Source organism: Callospermophilus lateralis, chromosome 8 (genome assembly GCF_048772815.1).
Source record: "Callospermophilus lateralis isolate mCalLat2 chromosome 8, mCalLat2.hap1, whole genome shotgun sequence".
NCBI classification, from domain to species: Eukaryota; Metazoa; Chordata; class Mammalia; order Rodentia; family Sciuridae; genus Callospermophilus; species Callospermophilus lateralis.
Window position 1 is genome coordinate 49,839,107 of NC_135312.1, and position 20,412 is coordinate 49,859,518.

The following is a 20,412-nucleotide window of genomic DNA, read 5'->3' on the forward strand; positions in this document are numbered from 1 at the left end:
CTACTGTCATATATAAATAAAAAAAATAATAAAAATTTATTGTCACCTTTCATAAATAGGATATACAACATTATATACAAAAAACTATCTAAAATCATTAAATGATATTACCCATGTAGTGTTTTCATCATTAAATGTATTTTAACACATGTTAAATAATTATGAAATATTTAAAATTCAACCAATTTGCACTTGCTCACATCTGTATATTTTACATACTTTTTGCATATTAATGTAGAATGAATCAATTCCTGAAATAATTTTTTATAATAAACATCTTCTCTTCTGTTTGTGTTTTAAGACTAATAAAAATTTGATAGAGAACTGTTAAGAAACAGAAGAAACACAGGAGATATAGAATGTCACACAAATATGCATATTTCCGTCTTTTTAGTGAATACTATTTCACTGAAAAGGAAAAAAAATCTAGGCATTTTAATAATTTTGCCTTTTTTTCCCTCTTTAATGGAGTATTAATTTGATTCTATAATCACAAAGGAAACCAATAATGTTTTTAGCTAAATTTTGTCTCTTTATTTGCCTTATCTATATACATAGTTTATACTATTTAAAACTTATTTTTTTATTCTTATTTTTATACCACCAATAAGTCTATATAAGGTGCTGACACATGCACATATCCAGCAACTAGAAATGTATTTAATTTTTAAAGGATGTCAATTTCCTTTCCTGGCTATCAAAATCCAATTAAAGCCTATTCTTACAAAATAGACCCAAATTGGGAGATAATTGATAGAACACAAATCTATATACCTACCTGCATTAACAGGACACACACACAAGCACATACATATATCAAAGCATGTATTATGACAAAAACCAATAATTTAAACCAAATATATATGCAAAGTTTCCCAGAAAAGCAGTTTAAATAAGTGGTGACTTATTATAGATTACCCAATTTAAATTGTTACAATAAAGCCATCTGTGCATATCCACAGATGCACAGTTTGCTGCAAGTACAGCAGTTTACAGAAGGTCATATGCTAAGTTTGGACATCCAGGCCATTTCTTTGCACTAAATTTTCAAAAGCAGATTATGAAAAAAGTGTTTGAATTTAATGCACATGAACACTTAGCAATATTTTTGCATTTGACATCTTCAAAATTGATTGCAGTTTAAAGATGTAGTTACGTGTTTTCTAACCCCATATTGAACATATCATAGGAAGTCAGTTTCAGAGTAATTGCCTCGTAAGACATAGTTATTTTCTTAATATGTAATTCAAACTTGTGCCTTGAATAATTTTGTGATTCATTCTGTGATTAAACTTAATTTCTCTAGGTTTTAAAAATCTAATATTCTCTCAATAAAACTGCAGTTCTGAATAGAAATTAATTAAAAATAAAACATTTTATTATGTTGAGCACCTCAATCAAGGGTGATTTTCATCCCAAGAGGACTTTTGGCCATATCTGGAGACAACTTTTGTTGTCACAGCAGATGGAGAAGTTGCTTCTGGCATGTAGTATACAGAGGCCACATAAACTGCTAAACATTCTACAATGTTCAGAATAATCCTCTTTATCATCTAGTAAACAAAAAAATTAAATAATTCTGAGCTTGAAAATCTTATTATAAGTTTTAATCACATTTTATTGTCAGGTCACTACATCATACATACAAGCATGGCCAGTTTGCTTTGCTACTTGTAAAAATAAGAAGAATTTACTAGGTAGACCTAAATGTAGACAGAAGATGGCAGGCCAAAGAGTCTGTTCACTTGGACTCTTGCAGGAAGATACTCAATCTTAGAAGTGAGAGAACAAAGAGACAGATTAATAATAATAATATAGAGTATGTTAGTGCTAGGTGAGACAATATAAGACTTGATTAGCATATAAATAGAATCCCAGAAAAAGAGTAGCATTTTAAAGACATAATGATCAAACAGTTTCCAAATTTCTTATAAACATCTCAGTAGAATTCCAAAATGTTCAACGAATTTCAAGAAGTTTAAAGACAAAGGACTGACATTTAAGAATAGTATAGCTAAAGCTTTGAATGTAAGAGACAAAGTGATGTCTAAGATTTCTAGGGTAAAAAGAAGACAAATGATATATGGGGAATGATAATGTAAACTGTAGCTCTGTTCTCTTTAAACACTCTAAAGGACCAAGGAAAAATAACAACATTTTTTTTAAAAAAGTAGTACTGTTCATCCCAAATTCTATATTCAGCAAAAATATCCTTTAAAAAGTAGAAATTAAGAAAATTTTCAATCAAATGAAAGCTGAGAGAATATTTTGATTGTAAATTGCACTACCAGAAATAAAGAGAAAATTCCTAGTGTTGAAAGTAAATTACAAAAAAAGTACCAGGAGAAAAGCTAGATTTGAAAGAAAGAACAAAGATCATTTAAAATGTAAAATACGTGCTAACTACAGAAGAGTATTTTAATTTCCTTGTGGGTAATTTAAAACAAATTGCTGCTTAAAACAAAGCAAAAAAATGCCATGTTAAATTAGTATTTATATTGTGTGTAGAAACAATATATTTACTAAAAATAGCTAATATACAGAAGATAAAAAGTAATTATACTGTTACAAGGTTTATATTTTTTTAAAAATATGGAATGTGAAGTGATTTGATAACCTTAAATGAAGTGGGGTAAATTAACTAAAGATGCATTTTGTAATCCCTAAATGTATAATAAAATGCATTTGACTAAAAGTTCTGCATAAAGAATATAAGCCATCTGTAAAGACCATGATAATCCAGAAGAAAATAAAAAGGAGAAAGAGGGAAACGACAAACTGATGGGAAAGATACACACACAGAGCATATATTTAGACATGAATATAGTGTATAATAGCCGTGTTAAACATAATGGTCTAACCACTTAAAAACTCTATTACCTTTGGAAATAAAAGTGTAGTATATTTACTGAGCCTCTCTCATTTCTACTTTTTGTTTGACACAATACATTTATTGCTAAATATGGACAATATAATAAAAAATAAGAGAATTATTTGTAACTTTTCTTTGTCCATTATTATTTATGTATTTTAAAGTGCTGTTATCAGGTACAAATTTGGATTATTATATTTTCCTTTTAAACTTAAACTTTTGCAAATATATAGTGCTGACTTTATCTCTAATAGCACTTCTTATTTGATGGTACAATTTATCTGATATTAATATTGTTATGCTAGCATGCTACATGTTAGCTTTTACTTTTAATACACGTGTACATTTAAAGTGTATCTCTTTTAATCAGCCTATAGTTGAGTTTTAAATTATGTCTGACAAACTATGAGCTTTTCACAATGAAAGAAATAAAATGAGGATTTTTTTTCCTGAAAAGTAGTAATCAAAAACCATCTTGGATTAACTAATTTCCATGTGTAAATTTTAAAAAAGGCTTGTGAAACACATAAAGATTAAAAATTCTACCAGAGAAGTCACAAAAACTTAATGCAGAGTAATCTGTCAGTGCTCAATTTGCAGCTCTTTGTTTTCAACACAAATTGACGTCCCACAAAAATATTGTGTTCCTGATTTATTCTTTTCACCAGCCAATAGCCAAATGTCTTCAAAAAATTTTTAGGTATGTACCACAAAAATAAGAATTTTACATTGATAGAGAACACACACACATATACACACATACACTCATGCACAAATTGGAATAATAACTTTCATAAAACAGTATACCCATTTATAATAAGCAACAGCTATTTGTTCTGTCCTCTATATCATTTTATTTTATTTTGTTTTAGTCTATCCTATTTATTATTTCAGGGATTAGGTCCTTTAATTAATTTTATGAACTACTACTGAATCAGCCCACATTTTAAAAAATTGTATTAATGCTCCAATGAATATATTTTGTAAGATTAAGACAGGAAAATGAAATCATAATAAAAACTGAAGTATTTGTAAATATTAAGTTTATATTAGTCATATTTTATTTAGAAATATCTGAATTATACTCCATTTAATTAAAAATACTAGTAACCTGAGACTTGATGTTGCTTCTTCTGTGAAATAGGCACAATTTGCTGTGTACTACTCAGTAACTATGCCTCTTTTCCTGTTAAACTAAATGGCTTTTATGCATAGAAAGGTTTCTTCTTATGAGTCCTAAAAAATCAATTCTTATAATAACATGTGTGGAAGGAAGGACAACTTGAAATATTGATGAAGAGAATTAGAATACAATAAGGTCAAGAGAAGAAAATCATCAGAAGAATACAAGGTAGGAAAGAGAAGAATATGAAAAGCATATTCAAAGTTTGGCAAATTGGTAAAGAAGATGGAAAAGATAATAAACATGATGTTGCCCTTGTGGAATGAGAATTCCAATCTAAAGAGTTTGCAGGAGCAGAAGCTCATAGTAATGACTTTGTAAATGTACTGAGCACTTCTCACTTGCCAGGTGCTGCTCTAGGTGTTGAACATGTGTCACTCAAAGACTCATAGCAGTCCCAGAAGGCAGGTGTAGTTATTATCCTTGCCTCAGTGAGCAACAAAAACTAAGGTAAGGTTTTCAGGGACACACATCTTGTAAATGTTAGAGCCATGATGTGAGTACAAATTGTGTCTCCTGAAAGCCCACATTCACACTGCACAGTGAACACACTGTGAACTAGACAAAATTATATTCTTGTCAGTAAAGAGTCTCTTAAAGAGATAGGAGCCAGTAAATACAGAGGCATGCTTCAAAGCCACAGTACTTTTCAATACTTTCAATGTCTATTTGGAACTCTGCTGGGCAGAAACTTACTATGAGCATTGACTAGGCCAAATACAAGGCAGTACACTTTATCCACTTTGCAAGTTGCTAATCATCACAACATCCTTTTGTAAAGCTACTATAATTATCTCTGTTTTGAGAATAAACAAAGATATTGTCACAGATGGCTTCATAGCCTATACAAAGTTTCATAGATAATAAATAGTAGAAGTTGTCTTCAATGTCAGGTCATCAGACTTTAGTGCATTTAATCTTAACTAATAGGAGATAAGGATCAACAAAAGGGATGTAGCTACATGATGTCTTTATTGGAGTGTAATGTTTAAAATCATAGGGATTATATATTTTGTAAGTAAATTTTCAAATGGAAATAATTATGGATCATGGTAGAGAAAAAAAGAGGCAATGTTTGCTGGAAGATTTTGAAACTATTACATTTTACAGTGAAAAAAGTACTGCAGGATATCATCAGTCTCTGTAAAAGCTGTACCTACATCTACTGTTCTGAGAAGTGACTACAGGTCATTGCAGAAATATGATCATTGAGCACAGTAGATCTTCATTCATACAGAGAAGACAGTCATGACTTGTTGTTGAAGATCATGAAAACCCTCTAAATTTCTTCCTTCATACCAAATATGATGAATTATTGATGTACTGAGTAGTAAACAAAGAAATACAACAACAACAAATGGGTGAGTTTATATATTGTTTAAGGTATTTGGGGACCACAAAAGCAAGAAAATTTTATAAAACTGTAAATTTAAGAAGAATATATTTATATAATCAAAAGCAATCAAACAGAAAACTTATAAAAGTGCCTATAAATATGTGACCAAGAAAATGTTGTGAAGGTAAAACTACAAAATGCTCACAAAACTCAATGTAAAGTACACTAAAATCTCATTAGGAAAAAAAAGACTGAAAAAGAGATAACAGAAGGTTGCAATAGTGTGCAAAATCAGTGACCTTCATTTATTCCTGGAAATCTGTCATAAAACAATGTGGTTCGTTATTTGGAATCAAAGTGATTTTGAGTTTGCGCTCTGACCTGACATATCTGGATTTGATCACCGTTTCCTTAAATCTCATGGCAACTGGATTTTCCTTGTTTATTTGCTCCAAAAGATTTCTTCAAAAATGTAACTGTTTTTACTATTATATTGTTTATATATTTTTCCCATCTCTTTGATAATCTTTGTATGGTTTTCTCACTTTATTTCTTTTCCTAGGGAACTTGATTCATTTTTTTTTTTTTGTAACTACACTGTAGTCCCCTTTTTCCCCCATTCTATTCTCTTATTAACCCTGTCCTATTTTTTTTTGCTTTTACATAAGCTTTGAAGATTATTTAATGAAAATAACCAGAGAAAATTAACAAAAACTTCAGAGATAGTTCTGAGGAAGGTATGATGCCATATTTAATGCCAAACTTCAGTTAAATGTGAATATCAGATAAAAATTGCATATTTTTATTACTAATGATTTACTAAATATTTAAAACATAAAGAAAAGTTATGCACCCAATAAAAAAATCCTGATATTAGAAAATTTAAAGCTCAATTGTTTCTTAAGGAGTCTAAAATGACTTACTAGTGTTTGGGATAAATAAAATTTAAAAAAAAAATGTTAAAACAAATCAGGGTTTTGTAAAAAGAGAATGTGGTATGGGACATAAAACCGTGTTCAGAACTCTTACTGTGTTAGAAGCTGAGCAAGAGTCAGACAAGGCAGGCAGTTTTGATTAGTGGAAATAAAATGGCTGTCTCTAAGGCATATCAGATAAAACTTGGAAGATGCATTGCAAGGAAGAGTCACTAAGGGGAGAAAGATTGGATTTATGATTATGTATAATCCAAACAGACAGAAGCCTAGAAAATATATGTGTTTATGAATGAAAAGAGAAGGTTGATGCAGTATGTCAAGTCAGAATATATCAAATGTATTAGTTGAAATGAATGTAAGTATCCTAAAATTCTGTTAGAAGGATGCTGTCAACCATGTGGAAGAGTGATTTTATCAATTTTTTAAGGTAATGGCTATATCAAGAGCTTTTTTAAAGGCACAAGGCATTTATTTCCTGGGAAATTTGCATGTGAGATTAATATATAAAGTAGATAATAGTGAAACTGCAGTGGTAAAAACAATTGAGGGACTTAAAGTCCCAACAAGGACCAAACTGAATATTTTGCAGCCCAAAATGTTGTTTTCTTCATTATATTGAGACAAACAAACAAAAAAACAGAATAAAACAAAATGCACACAAAGTTTAAAATTGAAAATAACTTTCAATTCTAAATTGTGAGTTGTTAACTTCTAATTGATTTGTATTTTCAAATTAAGAAAATATTTTACTTTATGGGGCATTTACTTTGCTGTTACTTATATATGGACATAGTCTTCCTACCAGAAAATTTAGTTATTGCAAAGTTTGTGACGTCGCTCTGGCTTCCTCCAAAGACAGTTTTAAATGGTAAGATGACATTTGAAAAAATGTATTTGTAAAGGAGGGAAATAGGAAAAGGAAAGATAGTGGAATGAATCTGACGTAATTTTCCTATACACATACAAGAAATACTAGTGAATCTCAAAATTGTGTACATCAAAAGAATGAGGTCCTAATTAGAATAAGATATATCCCATGCTTATATAATCATATCAAAATGGATTCTAGTGTCATGTGTAACTAAAAAGAACCAATAGAAAATGTATTTATGGCAAACAAATGAAAGTTCAGTAAAATGACAGGAACTAATTAGTAGAAAGAAACAGTTTTGAAGCCTAGAGTCATTGACACTAGCTTACTTGACTGTTATAGTATATATTTTGAAAAAACCCCAAAACTTTACAAATTGTATATTAAAATAATCTAATTCCTGTTATAAGAAGAGTTTTATAGGGGAGATTAAAGAATAATGAAAGAAAAAAATGCATTTCTTTTTAATAAAGTATAGTATAATTTAAAATAGAATATGAAGACTTCTCTCACAGAACAAGTATAAAGCTCTTGTCTTTAAAAGGCACAGGTAGGTATTTCCAATCGCAAAATCATTTTATACAGTTCAAAGGCAGAAAATAGAAACTGAAAAAAAAAACAACAGTCAATAGAAGTACTTCATCTTCACCTACACTGTGTAAGCCTTTCCAAGTATTCTGGTCACAGGTTTTAATTTATTAAACTCTCTGGGCATCCCCACCTGCTCCCAGGACTTCAGGTATCACCTTATGTTATTACTATCCAGAAATAAAAGACACTTCACTGTGTCACGGGATAGTACAGAGTGAAGTTGGTGGATGTCTGGTGAATAAATGGTAGGAGACCTGCAGCAGTGCATACTGAATTTGTGTTGCATCTCGGAGTCTGTTGCCTTGTTCTGAATCCAAATGTTACAGTCTACATTCCATGCTTGCTTTGGGGGTACATAAACCAGGAACATCATTTTAATTTGGCTTGTCTTTGAAATCTGGTATCTTGATGGGGATGTACCATAGGCTGTGGGTCAGAGCATCACTGGCAGAGGGACATTTTGAGGTTTATCTCTCATTTAATCATATTAACTTTCATGGAGCAGTTGATTGGAGGCTGAGTTGACAGGTAGCAGGTTTGCTATGGAGTCTGCTGCAGTGGCAGAGCAAGAAAGCCATTCTTCTCTTCTCAGTTAGCAGACACTCAGAAGGACTGTTAGCCTGAGTTTGGTCTTGCTTGGAATATGACAAAAACCTGGGGCCTGGTATTATTAGCTGCCTATAATGATGAGTACAGAGCCAGTGATCAGATGATCAAGGGATAATGCCTGAATTCATGGATGACATATTCTCAGTATCATTGCTCCTTCTTGCCCATTTCTTCATTCATGCCATGGAATTGCAAAGCTATACTCTGCATACCATAAATACATTCTGCAAAATCTTATGATATGTATATTATAATAAGACTGAGCATCACTTATGGAAACTCTTCACATTATTGCACAGGATTAACTGTATTGTTTGTGGGTATGTAGCCAAATAAAGTCAGGTTTATTTTGTTTATTTGTTATTTATATTTTTGTGGTTTTAGCACCTTAACCCTTGAGTGAATTCTCATGAAGAAGGCTTAAGTAAAATATTCAATATTAAATAAGTCTTAATAATATTTAAAAGCAATGCTTTCACAGCACTAAGAGTCATACCATAGGCAATTTTTTCCAACTCAGTGCTAGATCTATAAATTCTGTTGTAATCATTAATATGATGGCAATTATACTATCTCATACATAATCCATGGCAAATTAGCTTCCGGAATTTGGGGAATGGAGGAATTTTAGGAGGCAGTATTGTTCAATGGTAGTCTGAGACCCTCTTTTGAAAGTTTCTTTTCATTGAAAATGCTCTTTTCACTTAGAATGAATGATTATTTGGTGAAGCTTTGGTATAAATAAACATTTAATGCTTTTCCCACTGTCTTAAGGAATGCCTATCTGAAGCTGTATATTGTGCTTTTAGAGCAGATAAATGCAGAAGTTATGACTGGCAGTTATATGTGAAATTTTATTTATCCAAGCAATATGCAAGTTCATTCTTTGAAAGTTATACTTGCACTGCCAACTTTCTTTACATTCAGATTCAAATAATAATTGTTGATTGCCATTTATAGACCAACTCAACTGCTAAACTCCTTACAATCATTTTTATCATTGAAATGCCCTTGAAAAATCTGTGATGAAAATATTATTATACCCAGTTTCTATACGAGAAAACCGACATTAAAAGCAGTCAATTAAGTTCTGAAGAACAAACAGCTATAAAGATCATAGATCCAGTATTGAAATTTGTTGGTGTTTTGATTCAAATTCTAATGCTTTGCTATTGTTGTCAGTGGCGGGTTTTTTTCCTTCTTATTTGTTTCTACTCTGCCTTTTCTGAACCCTATGTGAAAATCAACCAATATTCCCTGTACTCTGACATTCAACCATCTTTCCCTGCTCCCAAAGCCCCTTCGAATCAAACAGATTGGAGCTTTTTAAAGAATGTTTCAAAATGAAAGCCAAAACAAACCCAGCTTAGCTTCATGGCAGATGTTCTAGTTCTAGGCTGAATTAGTTACCAAATCTGCCTCTCTTTTGTATGTTTTCATTGTTGTTGATTTTGGAGAATGACACCAAGTTAATGAATTGCCTTTCAGATCCCCTCTTGAAAATGTGCTTACAGCCATGGACAGTAGGCCCAGGTGTGGAAGCAGAGTTAATTAACAATGTTCACATGAGATGCATCTCAGAAGGCTGCATATCAATGCAAATTTTTGAGTGCTTAATGTTCATTCAGACTTGTGTAGTGATTGCAGCGTGACACAGGACAAAGCTTGAGTATTGTGAGCTTATGAGCTTGGACAGAGCTTTCTTGTGAAATCAGGAGAAAACGAAAAGACCCAAGGTGGCGAAATCTTTTGCTGATTACTTTGGAATTGATTCTTATTCCATTAACTGGTAGGATGCACATCTTGAATAATAATAATTATAATCATTTTGGATGGATTCAGTGCACAATATTCAGTATAGGTTTATATGCACATTGGCTTATTTTAAAATACCCACTATCAAATAAAATGCTAGTGTCACATGACAAACATAACTAATAATCCTGTTTAGCATTCAATGACTATAACTTAGCCTTTAAAATTACTATTTCTAAATTATGCACCCCCCCTTTGTAACAAAATGAGAGACAGACACAAGAGTCTCTGTCAGACAGATATAAATCAAAATAACATTATTCTTACTGTGTAAGCCAGTTGGAAAATGGTGATTTAGATTTATGATGAAATGGCTTGTTGATTCGAGAATTAGGTTAGAATTAGGTAATTACAAGTAGCACTGCACAATCTCAGACTGTCTCTGTCAAGAAGAGGTTTCTTACTGCATGACAGAGAGAGTGAAGAATAAATTCATTCTGCAGATAACATTAAAAAAAAAAGAATTAAAGTAGTCTCCCCACATATGTTTAATTTTTCTCCTAAATTCACCAGTCAAGTAATTTGGATACCACTTGAACAGGCCAAATTTTCTATCCCATAATAGAATAGCACTTTGCTTTGAGTTAATGTTTGGAACTCAAATGTTCCCTAATGGTCCACATGCTAAAGGCTTGGTCATAAGTCTGTGGTATTATTGGAAAGCAATGGGATCTTTCAGAGTTGGAGAAAGATCATTGAGTGTGTGCCCTTGAAGAGAATATTTGAACACCTGCTCCTTCCCCTCTCTCTCCTGGCTTCAAGGAAATATGCTTTCATTGTTATAAGTTATCTCTACACAGGCCCCAAAGCAACAGGGCCAAGGGACCATGGGCTGGCAGCCTTGAAGCCGTGAGCCAAAATAAACCTTTCTCCATTTATAAGTTGAATATTTCGGAAGTTTTGTTACAGAAACGAAAATCTGACTAATACTTTGTTAAAACAAACCACCAAGATATTTAAAGCCCACTAACTTGAAAATTGAGCAGTGATATAAAAGAAAAGAAAAGAAAAGAAAAGAAAAGAAAAGAAAAGAAAAGAAAAGAAACGAGAAGAAACGAGAAGAAAGAAAAAGAAAATTAGGTAAGACATATAAACTCTTTAAGAGTTTTTCTTTTCTTTTTATTTTTTCAATAATAAGTATCAAACTGTCAATAATAAGTATCAAACTATTCTGGTCAGTTAAACACAATGCAGTACTATAAGAATTTAATAGTAACTGTAAGGAACTACAACAGTTCTCCTTAGCAAGGCCCAAAAGATTTAAAATTTATGACAAATATAAAACATTCTCATTTAAAACAAGGTGTTGCAATTCATGTCTTAAACATTTCATATTTATATTATATTTATATTATATCATATAGCCATAGTTTTCTATGGCTGCTGTAACAAATAACCAGAAAGCTAGTACCTTAAAAAATAAAAATTTGTTACAAGTCTGAAGGTTACAAGTGCCAATTTTTCCTTTTTCTCTCTCTCTCTGAGACAGTTAGAACCTTAGAGAAAGAAACTCATATGAATTTCTTTCATAAGAATTTTTGATAAAGATTTTTGTAAATACATTGGACCCATACCAACTGTCCAGTATAAACTCTCCATCTTTTGGTCTCCACAATTATAAAGTCACTTCTGCCATGATTAAGGTCTCAAATTCACATGTTCCATAAATAGAGGACATCTCCATCTTGGATGGGGGGTGTTTTTTTTTTTTCCTTACCTTACATAAGTGTCTCATTCAGCTAGTGAATATGACTCTTGCTTGTGCTAACACCAATAGAACGTGACTCTAAGATAATTCAATTGGGATTTTTTTTTTTTTTTTTTTTTTTTTTTTTTGTCAAAAGGAGCTGGGATAGATACCTGGATATCCACATGCAGATAATTTAAGTCAGAATCCTATCACACACCATACTAAAAATCACAAAATGTATCATACCTAAATATAAGAGCTAAGACAAGTAAACTTAGAAAAAAAGCAAAGGAGTAAAGCTTTATGTCTTTGTGTTAGGTAATGATTTCTTATATATGACATCAAAAGCAAAAGCCATAAAATAAAAAGATAATAAATTGAACTTCACCAAAATTCAATCTCTTGTTTTTTCAAGTGATAACAGTAAAGAAAATGGCCAGAAAACCCATAGAAAGGAAGAAAATACTTTTAAATTACAAATTGGATATATGCCTCAAAATACATGAAGAATTCTTTCAGCTAGGCATAGTGGTGCATGCCTGTAATCCCAGTGGCTCAAGAGGCTAAGGCAGGAGGATCCCAAGTTCAGAGCCAGCCTCAGCAAAAGCCAGGTGCTAAGCACCTCAGTGAGACCCTGTCTCTAAATAAAGTACAAATTAGGGTTAGGGATGTGCTTCAGTGGTCAAGTGCCCCTGAGTTCAATCCCTGGTACTCCCCTTAAAAAAGGAATTCTTGCAACTCAATGAGATTACAATTTTTGAAGTTCTTCAGTTGAAGTATTAAGAATGGGCCAAGATTTAAAACATTTCAAATAATCACAAAATTATGATTGATTCAGCCTATCTCAAGATAATCTTAAATAATGTAAAATTTTCACCTTTTTATTTACCACATAAGTCAAATACTACTGATGGCTATTGAGACCCCCATTAAAACCAACAACTATTAATGGGTTTGGATTTATACAGGTCTGTGGAGATGTTGCCTAGGAACTTAATTACCTATGTGGATATTGACAACTTATTTAACTTTTATAATCCTTATTTTTTGGTGTGTGTTTTCCTTTAATTTTAATATTAAATGATGTATCAATTCTATAAAAATTATAAAGCACTTGCTTTAATTTTGTATGCGTTTTAAGGACTGGGGGAGTTGGTGTTAAATAATAATATTTAATATTTTTAGATATATAAACAGGGTTCTAGAAAGGATTCTTCCTACATTATCGTATACATTGTGAGTATAAATTAAAAGTAAATATTATTTTTTCTGTGCATGATGGTACTGCATTTTTGATATTGTAAAATGTGTATAATAGTTTGGTTGCGTTCTTTTAAACACAAGTTACAAAATTAAATAATACTTGGCTATTGCACATTCTGAGCATGCCATTTGCTAAAATCAATTTATATGAAATATCCTTCCTTTTCTAATTTGTTTGCAATACTTAGAATTTGGATCTGTTTCAGGAATTACTTATAAATATATTGATCACATTTAAAATTTCATTATTATATTATTTATAAATGATAGGTCCATCTCTGGCCTGTGTGCTGAATTCAGTTTAGTTAGCCAACATTTTCTGTTATCCTTGGCAAAAATTATATAAAATAATTTGTGATTTGGAAGTGTTTACATTATTTTTTTTATTTTTGGAGATATAATCAAATCACATATCGGATGGAAAAAATCTGAAAAGTACCTGAATATTTTGCTTTTTTTTTTGTATTTGTAGAGGCCAATCCAAAATGTGTTTTGAACTGGTTATTAGAGAATGATGAGCAACTCATTTTCATTGTTTCTTGTTTCACTGGTTTTTACTGAATTTTAGTGTTTTTGTCAAATCCTTCTAAACCAGAAAAAAATAAATAAAGGAATAGTTTTATTTAGGACAAACAGTTCTTGATGTTAGTCATTGGGAAACATAAAGCATAAATCTCTATGTTAATTTTTTTTTCAGATTACCAAGTTGTTTCCCACAACTTTTTTTGACTTTCCATGCAAAGCATGGAAGCCCCAATTGAACTAGAAAAAAACAATCATGATATTTCTATAAAAGTAGGCAGAGAAAACCATTCTCGAATACACTGAAGTTAAAAAAAAAAGTAGAAATAATAGTTGATGATTTTGGAAAGAATAAGGTATAATGGTCCTAATTTTCATAACATTTACATTATTAAAGAATTTCTAATGGAAAAATAATAATTTAATTTTTTTCTCTAGATATTTCTGTTCACTTATTAAAATTTAGCTTTAAATTTTTGTAATCTAAAACAAAGATTGTTTACTGAAATTGGCACAAAATCATATATGAACCTATGACTTTAGCAAGGTGAATCTGCCATTGTAGCCAAATGAAAATAGAACAATACCAGATGCCCAGGCACCTCCCTCTACTAAGTATGCTGTGAGTTAATCTAGACCAAAGTATCACTAACCTAATGTCTAAAAATAACTGTTAATTTTTTATGAATATTCTACAATAGCAATCATGTAGTCTATTTTAGTTTTGTCTAAAACTACAGTTTCATATAGTATGTATTATTTCATATGAATGCTTTATTTGTAAAATTAAACCATTTTTACATATGTAAATCTTTTCTGTATAATATTTCCTTGTTTACATATGTAGTAAAGCTCATCAATTCAATTGTGAATAAGTTTGCTATGGAGGGCAATTAAAATTATTGCTTACATGAATATACTTTATACATATCTTATACCTGCCTTTTACACTTCACTAAAAGAAATTGAATAATTAAGTTGGAGCATTGACCCAACCAAATGTCAAGAACTGCTATAATGCTATAGTGTTTATGACAAAGTGAAACTGGCATAGATTTAGCAAGTAGAAGAATAAGAAGTAAAAGAAGATGCAGGAACAGGAACACACACCTACACACACACTTATTTGATTTGTGACCTAGACCTCAATGTCCAGGCTTGTCAATGAAAAAAGCTGGTGCAATTCTATACACTGCAAAGACAGAAAAATCTATGCTCTCTCAACGATATGATTGCAGGTTTCCTGAAAAATGATGCAGTCTTGAGAAGGATATTCACCCTAGCTATATGCACTATAAGATTCATAAACTATATTCATGTCTATATACATACATCTATATCTACATGTATACACACAGATGGATATATATGTACATATACACATATATAAACACATTAATTTTATGTATAATATAAAATATATATATATATATATATATATATATATATATATATATATGTATAAAATAAAATTTAAAGTCATGTGGTATGCTGGGAGCCATCAGCCAAGTAGGTATGACAATTTCCTTGCCAGCGTACCCCCATGTTTCTTTAGTGGAAGGACTCGTGGAAATAGGACATTTTGCAGCGACATTGCATGTAAGGTGACCTTGCTCAAGGACCAGGGCGGATCTGTGTTTAGGGTGTTCCCGGTTTAGCATAATATATCCTGCTGCCTGAGTTCCTCTTGAGTTCTTAGGGTCAGACAATATATTTGGGAGACAGAAGCCCAGTGGAGGTGTGGATTTGGGCAGAGAACGTGGATTTCCCCAGAATGTGTTTGTAGAAGGCTGGTGTGAGATCGGGAATAAAGAATTGCTGCTTGAATCTACAAGCTGTGTGGAGGCTTGTGATTTGTGCCCAGTCAGAGACTGTGGCAGTGGTACAATGACATATATTCAACAATAGACCAGGCCACAAACACTATAATTTTCTAATAAGATTGGACATATGGCTCAAATATATATATATATATATTCTACTGAAATCAAGAGCATATTTTAGTTTGTGTAAAATCTATGGTTGAACAATAAAAATACTATTAAATGATACATTTCTCAAAACTGCATCACTGTTTTTACCAATGCACTTCATATGACACACACATACAGTTATATGCATACACACGTACATATAAATACATGTGTACATACATGCATGAATGTATATACATACACAAACTTGCATAAACACATATATGTATATATATATAGTGTGTATGTGTATATATATACATATACACTCAGTTTGCATATACAATTTGTATATCAATTCTACTGTAGATGTCATTTGCTATGGGAAGGAATTAATTAAAATTGTGTTTCCTTCAATATCATGTATACACATCATGTATGTAGTGTATTAACAAGTAAAAATATGAACCCACTTTTTTAAAAGGAGGAAAAAATCAATACTTCACAAAAATATTGAAATGACTTATAAGCATTTTAAAAACTGATACACATTAGTAGCCACTTTGGAAGTTCAAATTTATATCATGATGAGACATAATCATACATGTATCAGAATAAGAAAAATTTAAAACATAACAAATATTAAGCATGGATGCAGATAAGTAAACAATGCAACTCTGACACATTACCCATGGTAAGGCAAAATAGTATAAACACTTCAGAAATCTAGTTAATTCTACATTCACCATAAACTTAACAATTCTACTCCAAATTATATATCTAAGAGGAGTAAGATCATAAGTGCACAAAAATACATGCAAAAAAATGTTACAGGAAATTTCTTCACAGCTAACAAAATGGAAACAATCACAGGGTACATCAATGGAAAACAATAAACAAAAAATTAAATAAAGTTGTGTTTAAATAATAAAATAAATTAATAGAATAATTCTACATAGCACCTTACAAAGGAATAAACACATTTGCTCTGTATAATAAGATAGATAAAACTAAACATAAAAATAGAAAAGGTAATACAGTCACAAAAATATACCTACTTTTACTGAAGAAAAGCAGTTTTATTTATAAAAAGTGAAAGTAAAAGTTGAATGCAATTACATTGGAAAGTGCTATAGACTGGGGATGTATGTAAGCAATGCATTTGGCATACTGAAAGCAATCTAAACCTCCATTGAGGTGGGGATTATATAGATGCCACAAATATGAATTACTTAGCTGTACATATTTGGGATTACCATACTTCACAGGTTATATGAATGTTATTTATCAATTTAAAATAAATAACTATTTCCTACAGGTATTAGAAAAAGACAAAATCTTGTTTTCATTTTGGCCTTTTTATTCCACTCTGTTTATTTACTCAGGTGTTCTTTGTTTCATTCAATATTATTTTATTGATTTCTTTTTAAGTATTGTATAATTTACCAGATTTCCTCTCCACTTGTGTTTTGGCTTATATTTCTTCAACTAATAATGTTTTCAGACTTTTTTTTTTCTTGCAGCTTTTTGTGACTTTTGTACATTTTTCTTGCCTACTTACATTAATTAGCTAATATTTCAAGAAAAATTAAGTAGAAGTAATGATATTTGGTGTTCTTTGGTCTGATTCTCAGTCCATACGGGAAAAATTTTAGCACTTCACCATATGGTTGCTGTAGCTTTTGGAAATTTTTCCCTTTAAAATTCAGGATAACAATTTCTAGTTTTAACTTACTAAGATTCATATTTTTACCATGAATTTATATTGAATTTTATCAAATATTTTTCTCTTTGATATGGGGAAATATTTTATCTCTTATTTTTTTCACATAGTGAAATATCAGTTATATGAAATCTTTAACTATATTTGTATTTATCTTCTCTGACAAGTTTTAGAGTTTCTTTACATATGTTTGGCCTTATAGAGAGAGATTCAGAAAATTCTTATATATTATCCTCTCCAATATTTCCCCCTATTCTCCTAATTTGTCTTCTGTGGGAATCTAAGTATACATATATTACTGATTTAAATCTTTCATATAAACTTTTCCACATTTACTACATATTATATCTCTCAGTATTTTTGTTAACTAATTCTTTCTTGGAATTCTTGCTATCATTTATATATAAGGGTCTTCAAATATCTCCTGTTGAAGCATGAATATTCTGAGATGAAATGTTTATATTATGAGAGCTGTAACCTAATCAGTTGGTCTGACTTGAATGGAATGAGTGGTAATTGTAGGCAGGTGAGGTATGACTGGAGAGCATGAGTCACTGGACCATGCCCTGAAAGGGAAAGGGTGCATATTCCCCTGGGGAGCCTCTCTCTTTCTCTGGTTCCTGATCTTGCTATGAGTTAGGGAGCTTTCCTCCACTAATCCTTTTTCCCATGATGTGTTGCCTCACTTTGGGCCCAGAGCAGTGCAGTTAACCGTCTATGGATAAACACCTTTGAAACTGTGAGTTCCAAATAGACTTTTCTTCATCTACATTGCTCTTGTGTAGTTTGATCATAGCTATGCAAAAACTGACTGAAACACAGGCTCAATCTTCTTTAAACTTCATAACCATTTTATATTTATGATAATTTACTTTTAAATTCAGCTTATGATAATTCCCCACATAGGGTTATTTATGGGTCTGTTATATTAGTACTTTTTCAGTTAGTTCTTTTCTTTGCATACATGGTTATTTTTGATAAAAATGGCAGATAATTCAAATTATAGAGGCTCCAGATGATTGTTTTTTCCTCTGAAGAGATTTCTATTTATCCTCTGATGAGAAGGGACTGAGTTCAGTAGAGGTTGAATGATTGTTTAGAGGGACTATACTCACTTTTAATAGTAGAGCCCACCGGTACTTCCAACTGAAATCTAAGATATTTTCTGGACTTTTATTTTTAGAATTTCTTGGTGGTGCATGCCTGTAATCCCTGCAAATCATAAGGCTGAAGTAGGATTGTAAATTTGTGGTCAACATGGACAATATAACAAGACCCTGTCTCAAATTTTTAAAAAGGGGGTAGGTCCGGGGATCCATATTAGTGGTAGAGCACCTTGGATTAAATCCCTGGTACCAAAAAAAGAAAATTCCTGATTTTTATTTTTTTCAATATCGTAGTATGAGACTGCAAACTCAGCTCCACTTACCAGGAGTCCTCTGTAATGAATTTTAATAAAGAGGAGACATAGGCAAGTACCAGGGCCAGTGAAGGTGGCAGAGTGGCTCTTTGTCCAAGCAGCCACATTTATTTATATCAATAGGTTACATCAGGTCATTAGTACAATAACCATATTATGTTTAGAGTATCAGTAAAGTTGCTTATGCTGAAGTTACATTTCACAGTTACAATATGCAATGTTAGGAGCTGCCTACGGTTCTCAAGAAAGTCCATTGTCTGAAGTTACTATTAGGTGGGCAGCTCCAGGAGCACCAGAGGTTGATGAAACATTGCAGTTATCTATCAAACAAATTTTTCTATTCCCAGGAGTTATGTGCCTAAGATCAAGACCAACCCTGGTGAAGAGCATTGCTACTGTGGTCAGGCATCCCATGCTTTAACACAAGAGTTTTTCAGTAGCCAGGCATTCTGTACCTTTGCATAGAAACTTCCCAGTAGTCCAGCATTCTGTACCTTTGCACAGAAACTTTCTAACCACCTAGCATGCCACAATCACAAAAAGTATCAGAGACCCAATTACAAACACAGAACTCCTACAATCCTCTGTTTAACTTCTTACCCTATTGCCATAGACACTTTTAGAATTCAATACACTTCCAGTGTAAAACCCACAGTACCAGTATCACTTTGCTGGGTCTCTCTTCTTAAAAGGTGAATACCTACCCTCTATTTCCTGACTTCCTTCACAGGTCCAAAGTCAAATTTATTTTCTCCATCCTTAAAAAAGTTGCTGAATATTTGCAACTTAGCTATATGTTTTCTAGGTAATATTCTTTGATTCCCTTCTTAGAAAGTTCTATATCTTAGCATGCATTATTATATTTGTCCCCTTGTAAAACTGGTCATTTTCAATATGGGAAGACTTATTTGTCTTGCTATGGGGGAAATGTAAAGCAATAATGAATCTTTATAATGTATTTTATAACAGCTAAAAAACAACTTAAAATAGGTTTATATTTTTCTCTGAAAAATTTAGGCAAGTAAGCAATTTCTACCATAAAAAGATTGTGAGCACAAAGACATAAAATGGCCAAATTAAGAAACATTTATAACCTAGCTACAAACATTTAAAATCTTAATAATAGCCTATAGCATTTCTTTAACCATGAAGTAATTCTCATATATTCATAATACAGGAAACAATCTTTTTGTTGTTGTTGTTGTTTTGTTTTTGTTTGTTTCTTTTTGATGGTACTAGAGATCTAACCCCGAACTTTGCACATGCAAGACAAGTGCTCTACCACTGGGCAACACCCTGAACCTAGCAAGTGATGTTCTTAAAGTAGCAAACAAAGGTGTCATAGTAAGTGTTAATGGTTTGAACATGAGCTGTCCCCCAAAACCTCAGGAGTTAGACAATGCAAGAAGATTCAGAGGAGAAATGAGGTAAAAAATGTTTTAAATGTTTGTATTATGAAAACATTAACACAATCCCTAATGGGGATTAATTGAGTGTTACTGAAGGCAGGTAGGGTGTGGGTGGAGGAGGTGGGTGCCTGCAGGCTTGGCTTCGGGGTACGTATTTTGTATCTTGTGAGTGGAGTCTTTCTATCTCTGCTTCTTAATCATTATATGAGTCCCTTCCCTCTGCCACACTCTTCTGCCATGATGCTTAGCCCCACCTTGAG